This window comes from Lygodium microphyllum, chromosome 4 (assembly GCF_053477565.2).
Source record: "Lygodium microphyllum isolate KBCC chromosome 4, Lygodium_microphyllum_v1.1.10, whole genome shotgun sequence".
Classification (NCBI taxonomy): domain Eukaryota; kingdom Viridiplantae; phylum Streptophyta; class Polypodiopsida; order Schizaeales; family Lygodiaceae; genus Lygodium; species Lygodium microphyllum.
In genome coordinates, this window is record NC_141138.1 from 135351978 (window position 1) to 135365480 (window position 13503).

Consider the following 13503-nt stretch of genomic DNA (forward strand, 5'->3'; position numbering starts at 1 on the left):
CAACTCCATTTTATCATTGCAAATCGGGACCTTTGTCCCACTGACACTCGTCACAATGCTTGACAAATCATGCTACGTCGCGAAAAAGCATGGGCCACCACAATTGAGACTGCATTACCTTGCGAGCTGTTGTGTCTCTGCTAAAGTGCCCTCCAGCAATTCCACTATGCACCTCTGCAAGCACATTGTGCATCTCATGCTTGCATACGCATCTACACAACAACCCATCTTGCCCTAGCCTCTTGCCCTAGCCTATATAGTTGGCCTGCTATCAACTAATAGGGTTGCTATCAACTAATAGGGTTGGATTTTGAGGATAAGTCGCCTAAGTTAAGCTTTTTCTATCAATCACTTAGGCAGTCCGTGCTCTAGCACTTGGACGATATCATCTGCCCAATATGGCATTAGATCAGCCTTGTAAAAATCTCTCTCACTAGAAAGGTTAAATAGATGGGCGTCTGGCAATTCATTGGCAATGCCTTGTTCAACAGCCTCTCTCGTGGGGATACGTGACATGTGGTCAACCATGTAGTGCTATTTTTCCTTCCATACAACAATGGAGAAGTCAAATTCTAAAAGCAGAAGGAGCCATCGAGCTATACGTCCTGTAGCGCAGGGTTTGTTTACTAAATATAGCAAGGCTTGATGGTCCACAAAGAAAGTAAAAGGCGTAGCCAACAAATAATGTCGAAACTTCTTTACAACAAATACCATGGCTAAACCCTCTCTCTCAGACATCGAGTAATTCATTTCAGTCTCAGTGAGTTGTCCGCTAGCAAAGCTCACTGGATAGTTGAGGTTGTGTTCACTAGGTTGGCACAACACTGCCCCCACGACAAATTTCGAAGCATCAATATGCACGTGGAAGGTAATGGTCCAATCTAGGGCTCGTAGAATCAGTGCAGTAGTCAAAGCCTTTTTCAATTTCTCATACACTCATTGGCATGCTTCAATCCACTCAAAGACGATCAACAACTTGTACAAAGGTCTGGCAATCAATGCATAGTTCAGCACAAACCGTCGATAGTATCCCGTATGGCCTAAGAAGCATTGAACTCCCTTATAGTTGATTGGGGGCGGAAGATCAACAATAACCCTGACTTTCAAGAAGTCTATGGCAATGTCGTTCTTTGACACCACGTTCCCTAGGATACATCCATGTTTCACCCAGAACTGGCACTTTAAGGGGTTCAGGGAGAGACAATATAGGCGACACCGCTCAAAGACTGCTCGGAGTTTGTCTAAGCGTTCTTTCCAGGTTGAGTGAACACACAAGTCATCCATGAAGACTTCCAATTCCTTGCGAAGCATGTCTTTAAATATGGTGAACATGAGGCATTGAAAGGTGGTTGGGGCATTAGTCAACCCGAAGGGCATGACTATGTAAGCAAAGATGCCCACTCAGTGGCGAACATAGTCTTATGCTTGTCGACAAGATGCACTTGCACCTAATTGTATCCAGAGAAGCCGTCCAAAAATCTGTAGGCCTCTTTGCTCGCCACTCTTTCAAGCATGTGCTAGGTGTACGGAAATGGATAGTTGTCTCTCTTAGTGGCAGCGTTCACCTTCTTGTAATTGATACAGATTCTAATCTTTTCGTTTTTCTTCATCACTATGACTATGGGTGACACCCACTCTGTGTGCTCAATTTCGTAAATGAATCCTGCTCTCATCAACTTGTCAATCTCCTCTTTGATTGCATGAGCATGTTTTGGATTCATCGGGTACGGTTGCTGCTTCACTGGCATTGCGTCTGGTGTCATGGGTATATTATGAGTCACTACACTCGGATCTACCCCCTTAAGCTCTTCAAGGACCAAGCAAACACGTCTATATACTCTCGCAAGAGAGAAACAAGACTCATCTCCTCTTCCTCAGTCAAATCATCGGCAATAAAGACTAGTCGGGGTATCTCCCCTTCCTGTGCTAGGTTCACCTCCTTGACCTTGGCTGGTCCCTCGATGGGTTCACTCGTTTGCCCTTAGCATTTGGCACCCAACAGGATTACTACCTTGTCACCCTTCTTGAATTTTGTAAATCTCTTCGGAGATCCTGCGGCTTTCTTTGCTCTTTCATTTGCACATCTCTAGGCTGTTTTGCCCTTTCTTTCTTCAATTGTCTGTGCCTCAGGTGGACAGGTAGGTCCCCCTTGGTGCGTCTAGTCTTGGATGGTTTAGGTATTTCTGAGTCGCTATCTAAGACTCAGAATCGAACTCGCCGTTTTCGCTAGAAGATGTGGTTTCTCTTGGCGATTGTAGCTCAGAGGGTGACTCTGTCCTAAGCACAGGTGTTGTACTTGGTTGGGTTAGGCTTGCTTGTTCGAAATCTATGGCTCTTATGTGTTCCAACCAAGCGGGGTCACAATCCATGTGCATGACCCCTCGCTCTATCTTAAAGGCACTCTTTTTTTTATGGCTTGGAGTCCGCTCGTATATGTTCTATTTCTCGTCTCTCGGTGTCATATTCCACCGTGTCTATCTCACCCTCATTTTCTTCATTGAAAGAACGATAGTCTTCGTACTCGTCATTGGAGTCATCTTCGTCCGACGTCTCCTAGGTTTTGGTTTATCTCTTATCTCTGATCGGGGACTAGGGCCCAATTATACATGAGATTTAAGTCATGCACGTTGGTCCATTGCAACCTTGCTTCGTCTAACAGATCTTGGAGTGGCTTGAAGTTTGCTACTGGATTGCCAGCTAGCTTGCCAGTCAAATACTCCAAAATCCCTTGGAGTTCCTTCTTGTTATTTGGCACTTGGAATGTGACAGGTTTAGGTCGCCCACAAAGGGTTCTTGCCATCATGCAGACTAGTACGGAGGGTGTGTCTTTTGACTTGCCAACTGTCTTGATGGCTTGCTCGTATGCCTCATGATTCGAGAATGGCAAGTCGATTGTAGCAAGGACATGCATCTAGTCTCGCTCATCCTTGGGGCATGGGATATACTTGGTCAAGGGCCCATAGGACTTCTTGACTTGAGCGTTACCTTTAAGCATCGCGGAGATGGCATCCAAGTCGACTGGTGAGGTCTTCCAAGTGTCCATCTCTATCCTCACAGCTTCCGTTCTATTGCCAATGAAGATTAAGCCGTTACCCCAATCTTCGATGACTCTGGCATTGCGCATCCAGGGTGGGCCTAATAGGATATCCTAGTCCACTTCCTTCATGACTATAAAGTCAATCAAGAATTGGACACCTGCGATTTTCATCGGCCAGTTTTTAAGTACCTCGAATGGTTTCACTCTCATATCATTTGCTAGTGTGACATTGAACCTGGCGGTCTCAACAAGTGGGTTTCCCCAAGTCTGAAGCACTGGGTGGCTCAATACACTAACCCCCGCTCCTATGTCTACAATCCCCTTTCTCGTTGTGTCGCCTAGGGCTAAGACATGTAAGACTGCATGCATCTCGGTGCCTTCCCAGAAAGCATTAACGTGCAAGGACTTAGGCACAGAGTGCATCGTCAGACTCGGTATTTGCGTCTCTGTATCATGGTCGTGCAGGTCTGCAGACAGCAGCTTACTCTTGTGATCCTTCAACCCACTACTTCAGGTCTTGCCATAGGGTGGAATGCTGCCTAAGCATGTGTCCTAGGCTCAGCATCACAGGGGTGGTCACTAGCGTGGTAAGGAGGTCGTTGGCTGCTTGTCTTTCTCTTATTCTAGATTGTCCTAGCCAATGGCCATGACTAATTTGCTGGCATGTAGTGTCAAGCCTGTGCCTAAGCGGTACCACTTGCGGCGCAGTCGCATCTCTCGATTTTGGTCGAGGGGGTGAGATTGGCATGCTTATGCTGGAGAGATCTTTGATCTAGTCCTCTAGGATGGGTTCAGCATCTTTTAGGTGCTCTTAGGCCTCTTTTACCCATTCCTTCACTTTCTCGATAGCCTCTAGTTGGTGCTTTGGATGCGGGTATTCCCCTACCTTAGCACTTCCCTTTTCAACCGTCTTAGGAGCTGAGTTTCTGCCTCTGCGTCAGTGACCTTCTTTCCAGCAGGCAGAGTCGTGGCACTCTTAGTTTTCAACATGATCTTAGCTTCGCATTTCTTCTTTCTCCGTCTACGGCTCTTCTTCCCAATCGAGGCTGCATCGAGGTTGCTAGGACCTGGCAATGATATGCCAGCCTGCTTTATCTATGCTCGGGTCATGACACGCAATGGGATAGGTGTGGCCTCCCCATCGAGGTTCTCGACACTGAACAACCCCAATGGGACAGATAGCACATTGGTTGAACTTGAGGATGGTTTTCGCTTGGGACACTCAATAAAGAGATGAGTGATTTCGCAATCAGGGCACCTTAGGTCTGCCTTGTCTCTATTTGGTTGCTTCCTTTCAGGACAACGTGATGAGACGTGCCGTGGATGACCACAAGTCCAACATATGATTGGATCCTGCGTCTGTCCTCCTAGGCCTCTACCTCGACCTCTTCCTAACGCCATCACCGATACTGGTCGATAGTCCATAAGGACTGTGTTGCCCTCGTCGTCGTGCGAGACGTATGGGTATACGTAAGTCTCTTCCTCATTTGGCTCCTCCACGTAGTGGACTAGGGTGTCACTCGGTGGATGGGTCACGTAGGGACCAGGCGGTCTAGGGTTTATGTCCATTCTAGGAACAACCGATTTAATGTTGTTAGGCATAGGAAGGGCCAATGGGGCTCCCCTTTCGAAGAATTGTTGGGGTCTGCTTGCTAGATATGGCTGGCCGTATGTTTGTGAGTACGAAAGTCTTCTCGGTAATCTGCAATGTGTGACCTCATGACCAAATCTACCATAATTAGCGCAAGATCATGACCTAGGGTCTCGACACTTGGCCGACAAGTGGTTTTTGCTACAATATATGCATTGGACGTGTGGGCATGTTGGTTGTCTCAACATATCCTGCAGTTTGGCTATCTCCATTTTTACCTCAACCAAGTCTTGGTTTGTCTCAATGGCTTTCCCTTTATCCTGGGCCATTGGACCTGATCGTTCACTAGAGGCTAACGCTCTCTCTGAACTCTGCGAGTTGGTCTCTTCTGAATTTGAGCTCCTGGAGCTCCGCTCTTTCAGCTGGTCATCTACTCAAATGGCCTCTTCAAACACCCTAGCTAGCGAGTCACACTACAAGCTCGAGTTGCCTGCCAAGGCCTTATACAGCTCCACTCCGTATTCCACTGATAAACACGGTAGACACCGCTCTTTCGGTAGATCATTCACCCATGGAGATTCTCTTGAAGAGACTCCTCATGTGGGTGACATAGTCATGGATGTCCTCTTTCTCTTTCTGCTTGACATTCATCGGTCTTACTAGCAAATTATTAGAGTATTCGAGCTCGGAGAATCTCTTGATGAGAAGTGGTTTTTGAGGCCGTTAAAGTCCACTCGTTCTTTGGCATCTAGACTCGTGTACCAAGTCCTACCTTTGTTGCCTAACCAAAGCTCGAATGCTTGATAGCGTTGAGTCAAGTCGGTGAGGTCGTTGGCCTCGCAGACTTGCTCGAATTGCTCTACAAAGCTATATGGATCATCATGAGTTTGGTACTTATCAAGTTGCTTTGTAAAAATTGGGATTTTAGACTGCCCTTAAAGCCTTGGTTTGCTCCTAATCCTGCTAGTAACGATGTTGCTAGTGCTGCAGCACTCTACTCTGCTGTTGTGTTGTTGAGCAGTCACTTCATGAGAAGCTCACTCAATGTCAAGTCTCCTTCCAGGGCTCTCTCATGATCAATCCAATTCTCATTTGCTAGGTTCAGCACCCGCTGTACCTCACGCAATTTTGTGTTTTGCCTTAAGCTCCTAGCACGCTAGTCTTAGTTGTATTTCACTAGGCCTTGCAGTGCCTTGTGGGCTAGCTTTCGTTCCTCTTCCAAGTCTCTTATGATGGCCTCTATCGTTTTGCCACAGTGCTCATATCGAGCATGCGCATGCCTTTGGAAAAACTCCTAAGTCGAGTTTCTCGTTCGGCCTGCAATCTGAGCTTTCCTTTATCACGATCACGTTCACGTGCTCCACCAAGCTGTTGATCAGGTTGAGCAAGTTGGTTAGATCCACTTCTCTAGCGCCGCTTGCTTGGTCCTACTCTGTGCTTTGGTCGTCCGTCTATGTCTTAGGATCTTCTCCTATTGGTGGGTTCCTTGAGATGTTTATCTGAGCGAGTTCCTTGACTTATTGCATCCAATCCTCAATTTATCTCTACTCAGTGTGTGTGTGTTCTTTCCCATGCACTTGTGCTCAATCAGTCTTTCAGTTGTCCTTAAGTGTACTTCAAGTGTGTAAATTCAAGGTGAGTGCAGAAAACAAGTATCTAAGTGGCTTACGCACTCTCGCTTCGTTTTAGGCCTAATAGGCTTGTTGACCCACTTCTAGCCATCTTGTCAAGTTTTAGGGTTTCTCGATGCGGTGTCTTACCCGTTTTAGGTTTGTTCAGGGTCTTTGGCTTAGCTGGCTGTCGCTAGGACTCTGGGTCTCGCAATAGTCTACTCGAGCTGCTAAGTGGTTGTGTCCTACGAATTTTCCTATTCCCAGCGCTAGAATCAAGTTCTGCACGTCGAGAGGACTCACGAAGGTTTACGCGGCCGAAACTCTAGTCAAGTCTGGTCTAATTTTCTAAAAATTTGGAAAAATCTTGACTAGAGTGATGGATTTCGAATTGCAAGGGCTGAGTGATGGATTCGGATGTCAAGGGCCGAATGGAAATTGTGGGCCGAGTTGTTGTGGCCGAGGGCCGAATGGGAAGCTCGGACAGGGTGATTCGAACGGGCTGAGGAGATTCACTCGGACTAGTCAAGGGGGTCTATTCGGATGGGCTGAGGCATGCGGGCCAAGGGTCGAGTTTCGATATGGCCAAGTGAACTTTTGGCCGAGTTGGTTCGTTCAGATGGGCCGAGGGCCGAATGAGGTAGATTGGCCGAGGGTCAAGTTGCGAGTAGGTTGAGTGATATGCTTGGACAGGCCAAATTGACTAGTGGGCTGAGTTGGCCGAGAGTAAGTGGATCGAGGGTTGATTTTGGGACTCGGCCCAAGAACGGCCCAGGAACTAGCCACTCGGACGGGCCAAACGGTGCGTGACGACGACGGTGAAGGCACTAATTTGCTCAAATCTTGCGACACATGCAATCATATCACACAAGAGCTTCCAGATGAGTACTAAGGCATAAGGAGAAGGGCTTGATATACCTGGAATGCGCAGTAGACTCCCTAGCGGCAAGATCGAGTCGAATCTCCAAGAGTCTCTCTCTCTCTCTCTCTCTCTCTCTCTCTCTCTCTCTCTCTCTCTCTCTCTCTCTCTCTCTCTCTCTCTCTCTCTCTCTCTCTCTCTCTCTCTCTCTCTCTCTCTCTCTCTCTCAATGTCAAGGTATGAAATGAGCTCTTCCTTGACCTCTTTGCTCTTAAACCCCCTTCTCGGGTAAGGTTTTGATGTCTCCAATCACTCATTTGCCGACATTAAACATTCCAAGCACTCTTTTTTTCCATTTTTGCATGATTTGTGCCTTGTTTTTCCCTGTTTTATAGTAGCAAACCCTACGCTTTTTCGATCCAATTTTCTAATCCTAACCTACACTAAATGCAACAAAGATCGAAGGCAAAAAAGTGAAATGATTTCTCCATCTTTTCCAATCATGAAACCAACAAAAAAACCCAAAATACTTACTTGTTTCGAATATCAAAAAACCCAAACTTCCTACCTATCTCAAGCTCCGTTTCGGGGATGAATCCCTTACTTTGATGCTCGATATGAGGCGCGCAAGTGCTCAAGCTTGAATTCGTTGGTCCTGGCAATGGAACCAAATGTAGTGGGAGCTCACCCTCAACCACCAAGACCGACGGACCGCTTATTGTTTCAAGTGTTTCAAGTGAGCTCTCATGGCTATCTCTTACCTGGCCGATCCTCTCGGGGTGTAGTGAGCTTACCTTGATGCCGAAATGAGTTGCGTGCTCTCTTGCACACCTCGGTAGCTCCACGATCCTAGATGCTAGCTCAAGCATCCTCAAGCCTCCTCCATATCCAAGCTCCATCCACCATAGCCACGTGCACGAGAAAAGAGAAGAGAAGAGAAGAGAGAAGAAGAGAGAAGAATAGAGAAGAGGAGATGGTGAAGAGGTTCACCCTCTTCATCCCTCACTCCCACACACTCACTCACTCCCTCACACTCTCACACTCCCTCTCTCAAGAGCACACGCACAAGCAAGGAGAAGAGCAGAAGAGAAGAAGAGAGGACTCTTGTTAGCCACACACCAAAGAATGAGCTTCCATTTACTTTTTGAACTTTATATACAAGCCCTAAAATCCCATGGGCACCCATTCCTTTTTACATGATCGGCCATTGTGGCAAGGTCCCTTTTTCTAATTCCCTCTTCTTGCTTCATGCCCTAAGCCTATACCCATCTATTCTTTTACAAATGGCACAAGAGGGAGCCTAGAGCTCTTTTACAAGAGTGTTTAGAGTTTTTTGAGGCGCCTTTCATTTAAAATTGCACTTTTTGCCTCATCATAGCTTTAGGGGCCGCCTTTGCTCTTTTTCGATCCTTTTTTCACTTTTTCCTTTATTTTTTCGCTATCTCGAATTGAGGTTAACTACACACTTTCTACATATTAGTCACTTTGAATTGAGGCGGCAAGCTCGTCACAAATTCATGTGATTGCATATTTTTCAATGGCCAATACATTTACGTCAAATGTCAATGTCAGCCACAAATCATGCACCTTGTGCAAACATAGCAGCCTTCAGCTCGATCAGTACATTTGCATCCAAGGTAAACATCCTTCCCACATCTTGCCTTTTGCAACTAGTTTAAATTCATTCTTGAAATCTTATACAAAGCAGCTATTCTCATTGAACTTTGACTTGCAATCCCTACTCAACCATTTGCCTCATAGAAACCAAGTTCTTTGTGATGTTAGGCACATGTAGTACATCAATCAAATCCTTAACTTGTCCATCATGCACAACCAATGTGACACTCCCAACATGAGCAATAGGATATGCTAAATTGTTACATGTTTCCACAAAACCAAGCATTTTAGGACTTCTCATTTCTCTGAACTATTCTCCATGAGATATCATATGGTTAGAGGCACTTGAATCCACATACCATACATTATCAATCATTATTGCTGATGCATCTAGACTTACTACATTCATCATATGCTACATAACAAACAACTTCTCATTATTAACCTGATTACTGGTAGATGCATAATTATTATGCTGTCTTCTCCCATCTGTGTTGTTTCCGGCTCTTCTCATTATTAACCTGATTACTGGTAGATGCATAATTATTATGTTGTCTTCTCCCATCTATGTTATTTCCACCTCTTCTCTTTTCCAAACAGTCATATGAAATATGACCTTTTTTACCACAATTTTGTCTACCATGTCCTCCATGGCTCCCCTTGCCTTGAGACTAGCCTCTACCACCTATACGTGACTACTCCAATGAGTCATGAGATTGCCCCTGACTTTGTTGATATAAGGGCCACCATCACAGCCTCTACCACTGTGACCTCTGCCTCTACTTGTGTTAGAGTAGAACACTTGTTCTGAATTGTTCTTGCTTTGTGACGAAGATGTAGCAAGACTCAAAATTTTCTCTTTTAGTATCAACATAGATTTAGAATTGCAAAATCAGATATGGTGTCTCTTATATTAATGAAGGTTCAAAACTGCTTGTACTCCTCGCCCAAGCCATCCAAACATGCAGCCACTATATCATCATCATCAACTTGCACTTTAATAGATCCAAGAGCTTCAACAATGCTCTTAATCTTTAATGCATAGTCACTAATAGACAGATTGCCATGCTTGATATTGCTTAACTTAGACTTCAACTATAACTTTCTAGCTTTGGTATTTGTACCAAACTGTTTGACTAGGTTATTCTATGCTTTTGTAGGACTACTTGCATCCTATATATGCCCAATTATTGTTTGAAACATTGATGGAAAGCCAAAACATAAGTTTTCGAGCACCTTGGTTCCATTCATTAAATGCCTTAGTCTCCTCAAGCATGGTATTTTCCTTCAGTAACTCCAGAGCCTTAGCATTATCTTCTTTGATGTAGTTCTAATAACCTTTACCTATAAGGAAATTGGTCAATCGAAACTTCCAAGCATCGTTGAGACAATTTGATTAAGTTCCTCAGACATTGTGCAGCAAAACCCACAAATCTGCCTTTATAAACAACAACATGCTAATTCATGTAAATTGTCTCTCATACTGAACTCAATACATAAGCATACCTTGAGCAATACCTATAATGTTTAACAGTGTCCAAATATATTTGCCACACCTAACACCTGCAACTTGTTTGCGAAATGATGAGGCTTGCATAGTTCGTGAATCTTATTGGATTCGTATATGAGCAACCTCAAACTCTTGAATAAATGCTGAAACATGCCCAAAACGCAAATCCAACTATACAACCATAAACAAAAGGTCTACAACACTCCCTTGAGCACTTCAAGCTTGCAAAGATGACTCGTTAATTGGAGATCATATTAGATAAATCTCCATAGGTATACTCCATAGTAGGATTTCATTGTAGACTCTTGTGCTTGCCACTCACAGCTCCTTACTTGAACAATGCTCTAATACCATGGGAGAGAGAGAGAGAGAGAGAGAGAGAGAGAGAGAGAGAGAGAGAGAGAGAGAGAGAGAGAGAGAGAGAGAGAGAGAGAGAGAGAGAGAGAGAGAGAGAGAGAGAGAGAGAGAGAGAGAGAGAGAGAGATCTTGTAGGACACAAGATACACAATGTGAATGCACACACAAGATAGGAAGTTGAAACCCTTGGTCTTTCTTCTTCATCTTCTTCTGCACTATACGAGTCTAACAAGAATTTGAGAGAGTACAACATACATAATATACAAGTGGTCTAGAGTGTGAAAATGCTAATTAGAAAGATGACTAGATAGATATCATGTACCTTAGGTAAGTGGACTAATTGATGTCCAACTATAAAGTATCGATGATATGCCAATATAGGTACCAACCATGTTAGTGATATGAATGCAAAAACGATCATCCAGGTATGTGAGTGTTAGTACGTGTCGAGCTTGACATCTCAACACTGCTTAAACGACACAAGCACATACATGGCTATCTGCATTGCATAAGCTACACTAAACATATTCTGACTCAAGTGCCAATAAGTAACACGTGCACTACATGAGCCATGCTAAAGAAGTTCTTGCTTAAATGATGCATATATGACTCATAGTCCATGCAAAAAAAGTGGATGCTCAAGTGACACATATGCATTGCATAAGCCATAGTAAAAAAGTTATTGCTTGAACAACACAATCTACGATGGTCCAATTGTTGCCTAAGTGATGCTCCCTGCCCTCCACCCCTACTCTAACAATTAAAAAGTTTGAATATTGCATTGCATATGCCATGGTGAACTTTATCTAAGTGATGACTTCAAATATCAAAGGCAATTGACACCATTGCTGAATTATCCCCTTCCCTTGTATTGTATTTTCTTGATTTGAGTTGTCGTGTCTCTTCCGTTCTTACCACCTATATGTTGCATATTAGCATTTGGACGGGTGTGACTTTGGGCCTTGGAAGCATTAGAGCAACATAATTAGGCTCACTTCACAAGAGAAGTGAGAAGAGAGCACTTGCATAACCATAATCCTTTCAAGCAATCCAAACAATCACTATGCCAATAGATCAAGATTCTAAAAGCATTTACAAAGCAACATGGAGTGAAGATAATAATATTTGACTCACTGAGAGTCCTTTATTATACATGGATACACGATCTACCAATAACAAGGCTCTAGAGGATCGTGGGTGAGTTTAGACTAGTGTTAAAGTAGTATGTTAGAGCTTATCTTTTCAATTGTTTCAATAGATAAGCTTGAACGGTATTAGATAGGCAGTTCTCCATTGGATCGTAATGCTTTGTTGCTTCTAGTTAGGGAGAGTGTAAGGTAGACTTGCTTAAGTCCATCTTGCATCTCTCCCTTCTCTTTCACTTTCTAGTTCATTCGACATAAGTGGATTCATTGCAACAAGACATTGTGCGAGAAAAGGAAATGGGAATACATTCCATAGGACTTTCACTCCAATGTATGATTTCTCACATATTGCATGTCAGAGATTACGATGAACACCTTTTGAGATATTGGCCTCTTTAGCAATTCTTTTGGAGCAACATTATGCCCCATCTTGCTTATAGTGCAAACAATCCTTCAAAGAATTGATGATAATAAATTTTAGCAAACTTACTTGTACTATTTAATTATATAAGGTATGGAATAATAGCGTACTAGGGAGGAATAGGTGTCAAAAAGGTAGGGTAAAAGGAGGACATAATTTTTGACATGTCTTCATGCCATATGATGCAATGAATGATTTTGTAGAGTAGGCTAGATAAAGCAAATACGTTAGGTCACAAACAAGTTAAAGAAGCTTTAACACATTGTGCTCCAAGTGCTTTATGAAAGCTCAAGGTTATATGTGCTTCAAGAAGTTTGCTCCTACTATAAAATTCAATGAAAGGCCTTAACTCATTCATCGATTGCAAAAATTGATTTATGTTGAGGAAACGATCTTCATAATTACAACCCTGTTTCTAGGAACTTCATTTCTAACTCAAAGAGGGGACAAATACAATTCACATCTATGAGCACAAAGTTTTAATTTGGGAAAAGGAAATCTATTTTACAATTTTAGGCATTCAATGGTTGCTTCTATACATTTTCATATTGGTAAAAAAGTCACATATCTTTTGTGTCTCTTATACTCCAATGACATTTTCAATCGTTGAGCAAGTCATTATTTGTCCACATAAGAATTGATGTGCCTACACAAGTGCAACTACTGATCTCTCCTTTTTGAAGCTTATTGTGAATTGTTTATGACAATAAGTAGCACATGGTAATAATGGAAGTTATAGATTGGTCACTTTATTGCCAATCTTAATGTCTTTAGTCTTTACTCTACACAGTGCAAATTAGATTTGTACGAGAGAGGAAATCAAAATATCTTCAAAATATGATTGACTTAGAAGCCAATTTGATCATGTATATGAGTATAAAGGAGAACAAGCACAATCTCCTACATGGATGGGGGCTTTGGTTGATGTTCTAGTTCATCTTAGTCCATCTATTTGTTGAGATCCTCAAACTTTCTTCTACTAGCAAACAACTTACACATCATGTGACCTAAAAACTTGAAGTGGTTGGTGGGAAGTTTAGGATACACAAAAATACACCCCATGTTGCACAAAACTTACAAGATGATGCTTCTAGCTCGATGGGTGTAGATTATGTAGCAATGTAAAACTTTACTTTATTCAATATATCCTTCATTGAATAAGCATTGAAACAACATAATGAATGCCTACATCCACTTAGTTTCCCATTGTCCATGATCACAAGCAAAGGCACATTCATAAGACCAACCTGGAAATTTTTCTTGCTAGAAGTCGAGAAGCTCTAGTAGCACATAGAAAGGTTATTGTGAGCTTGCTTAATAAGGTTCCACATCCACTCAATGGTTCCATTATCATAG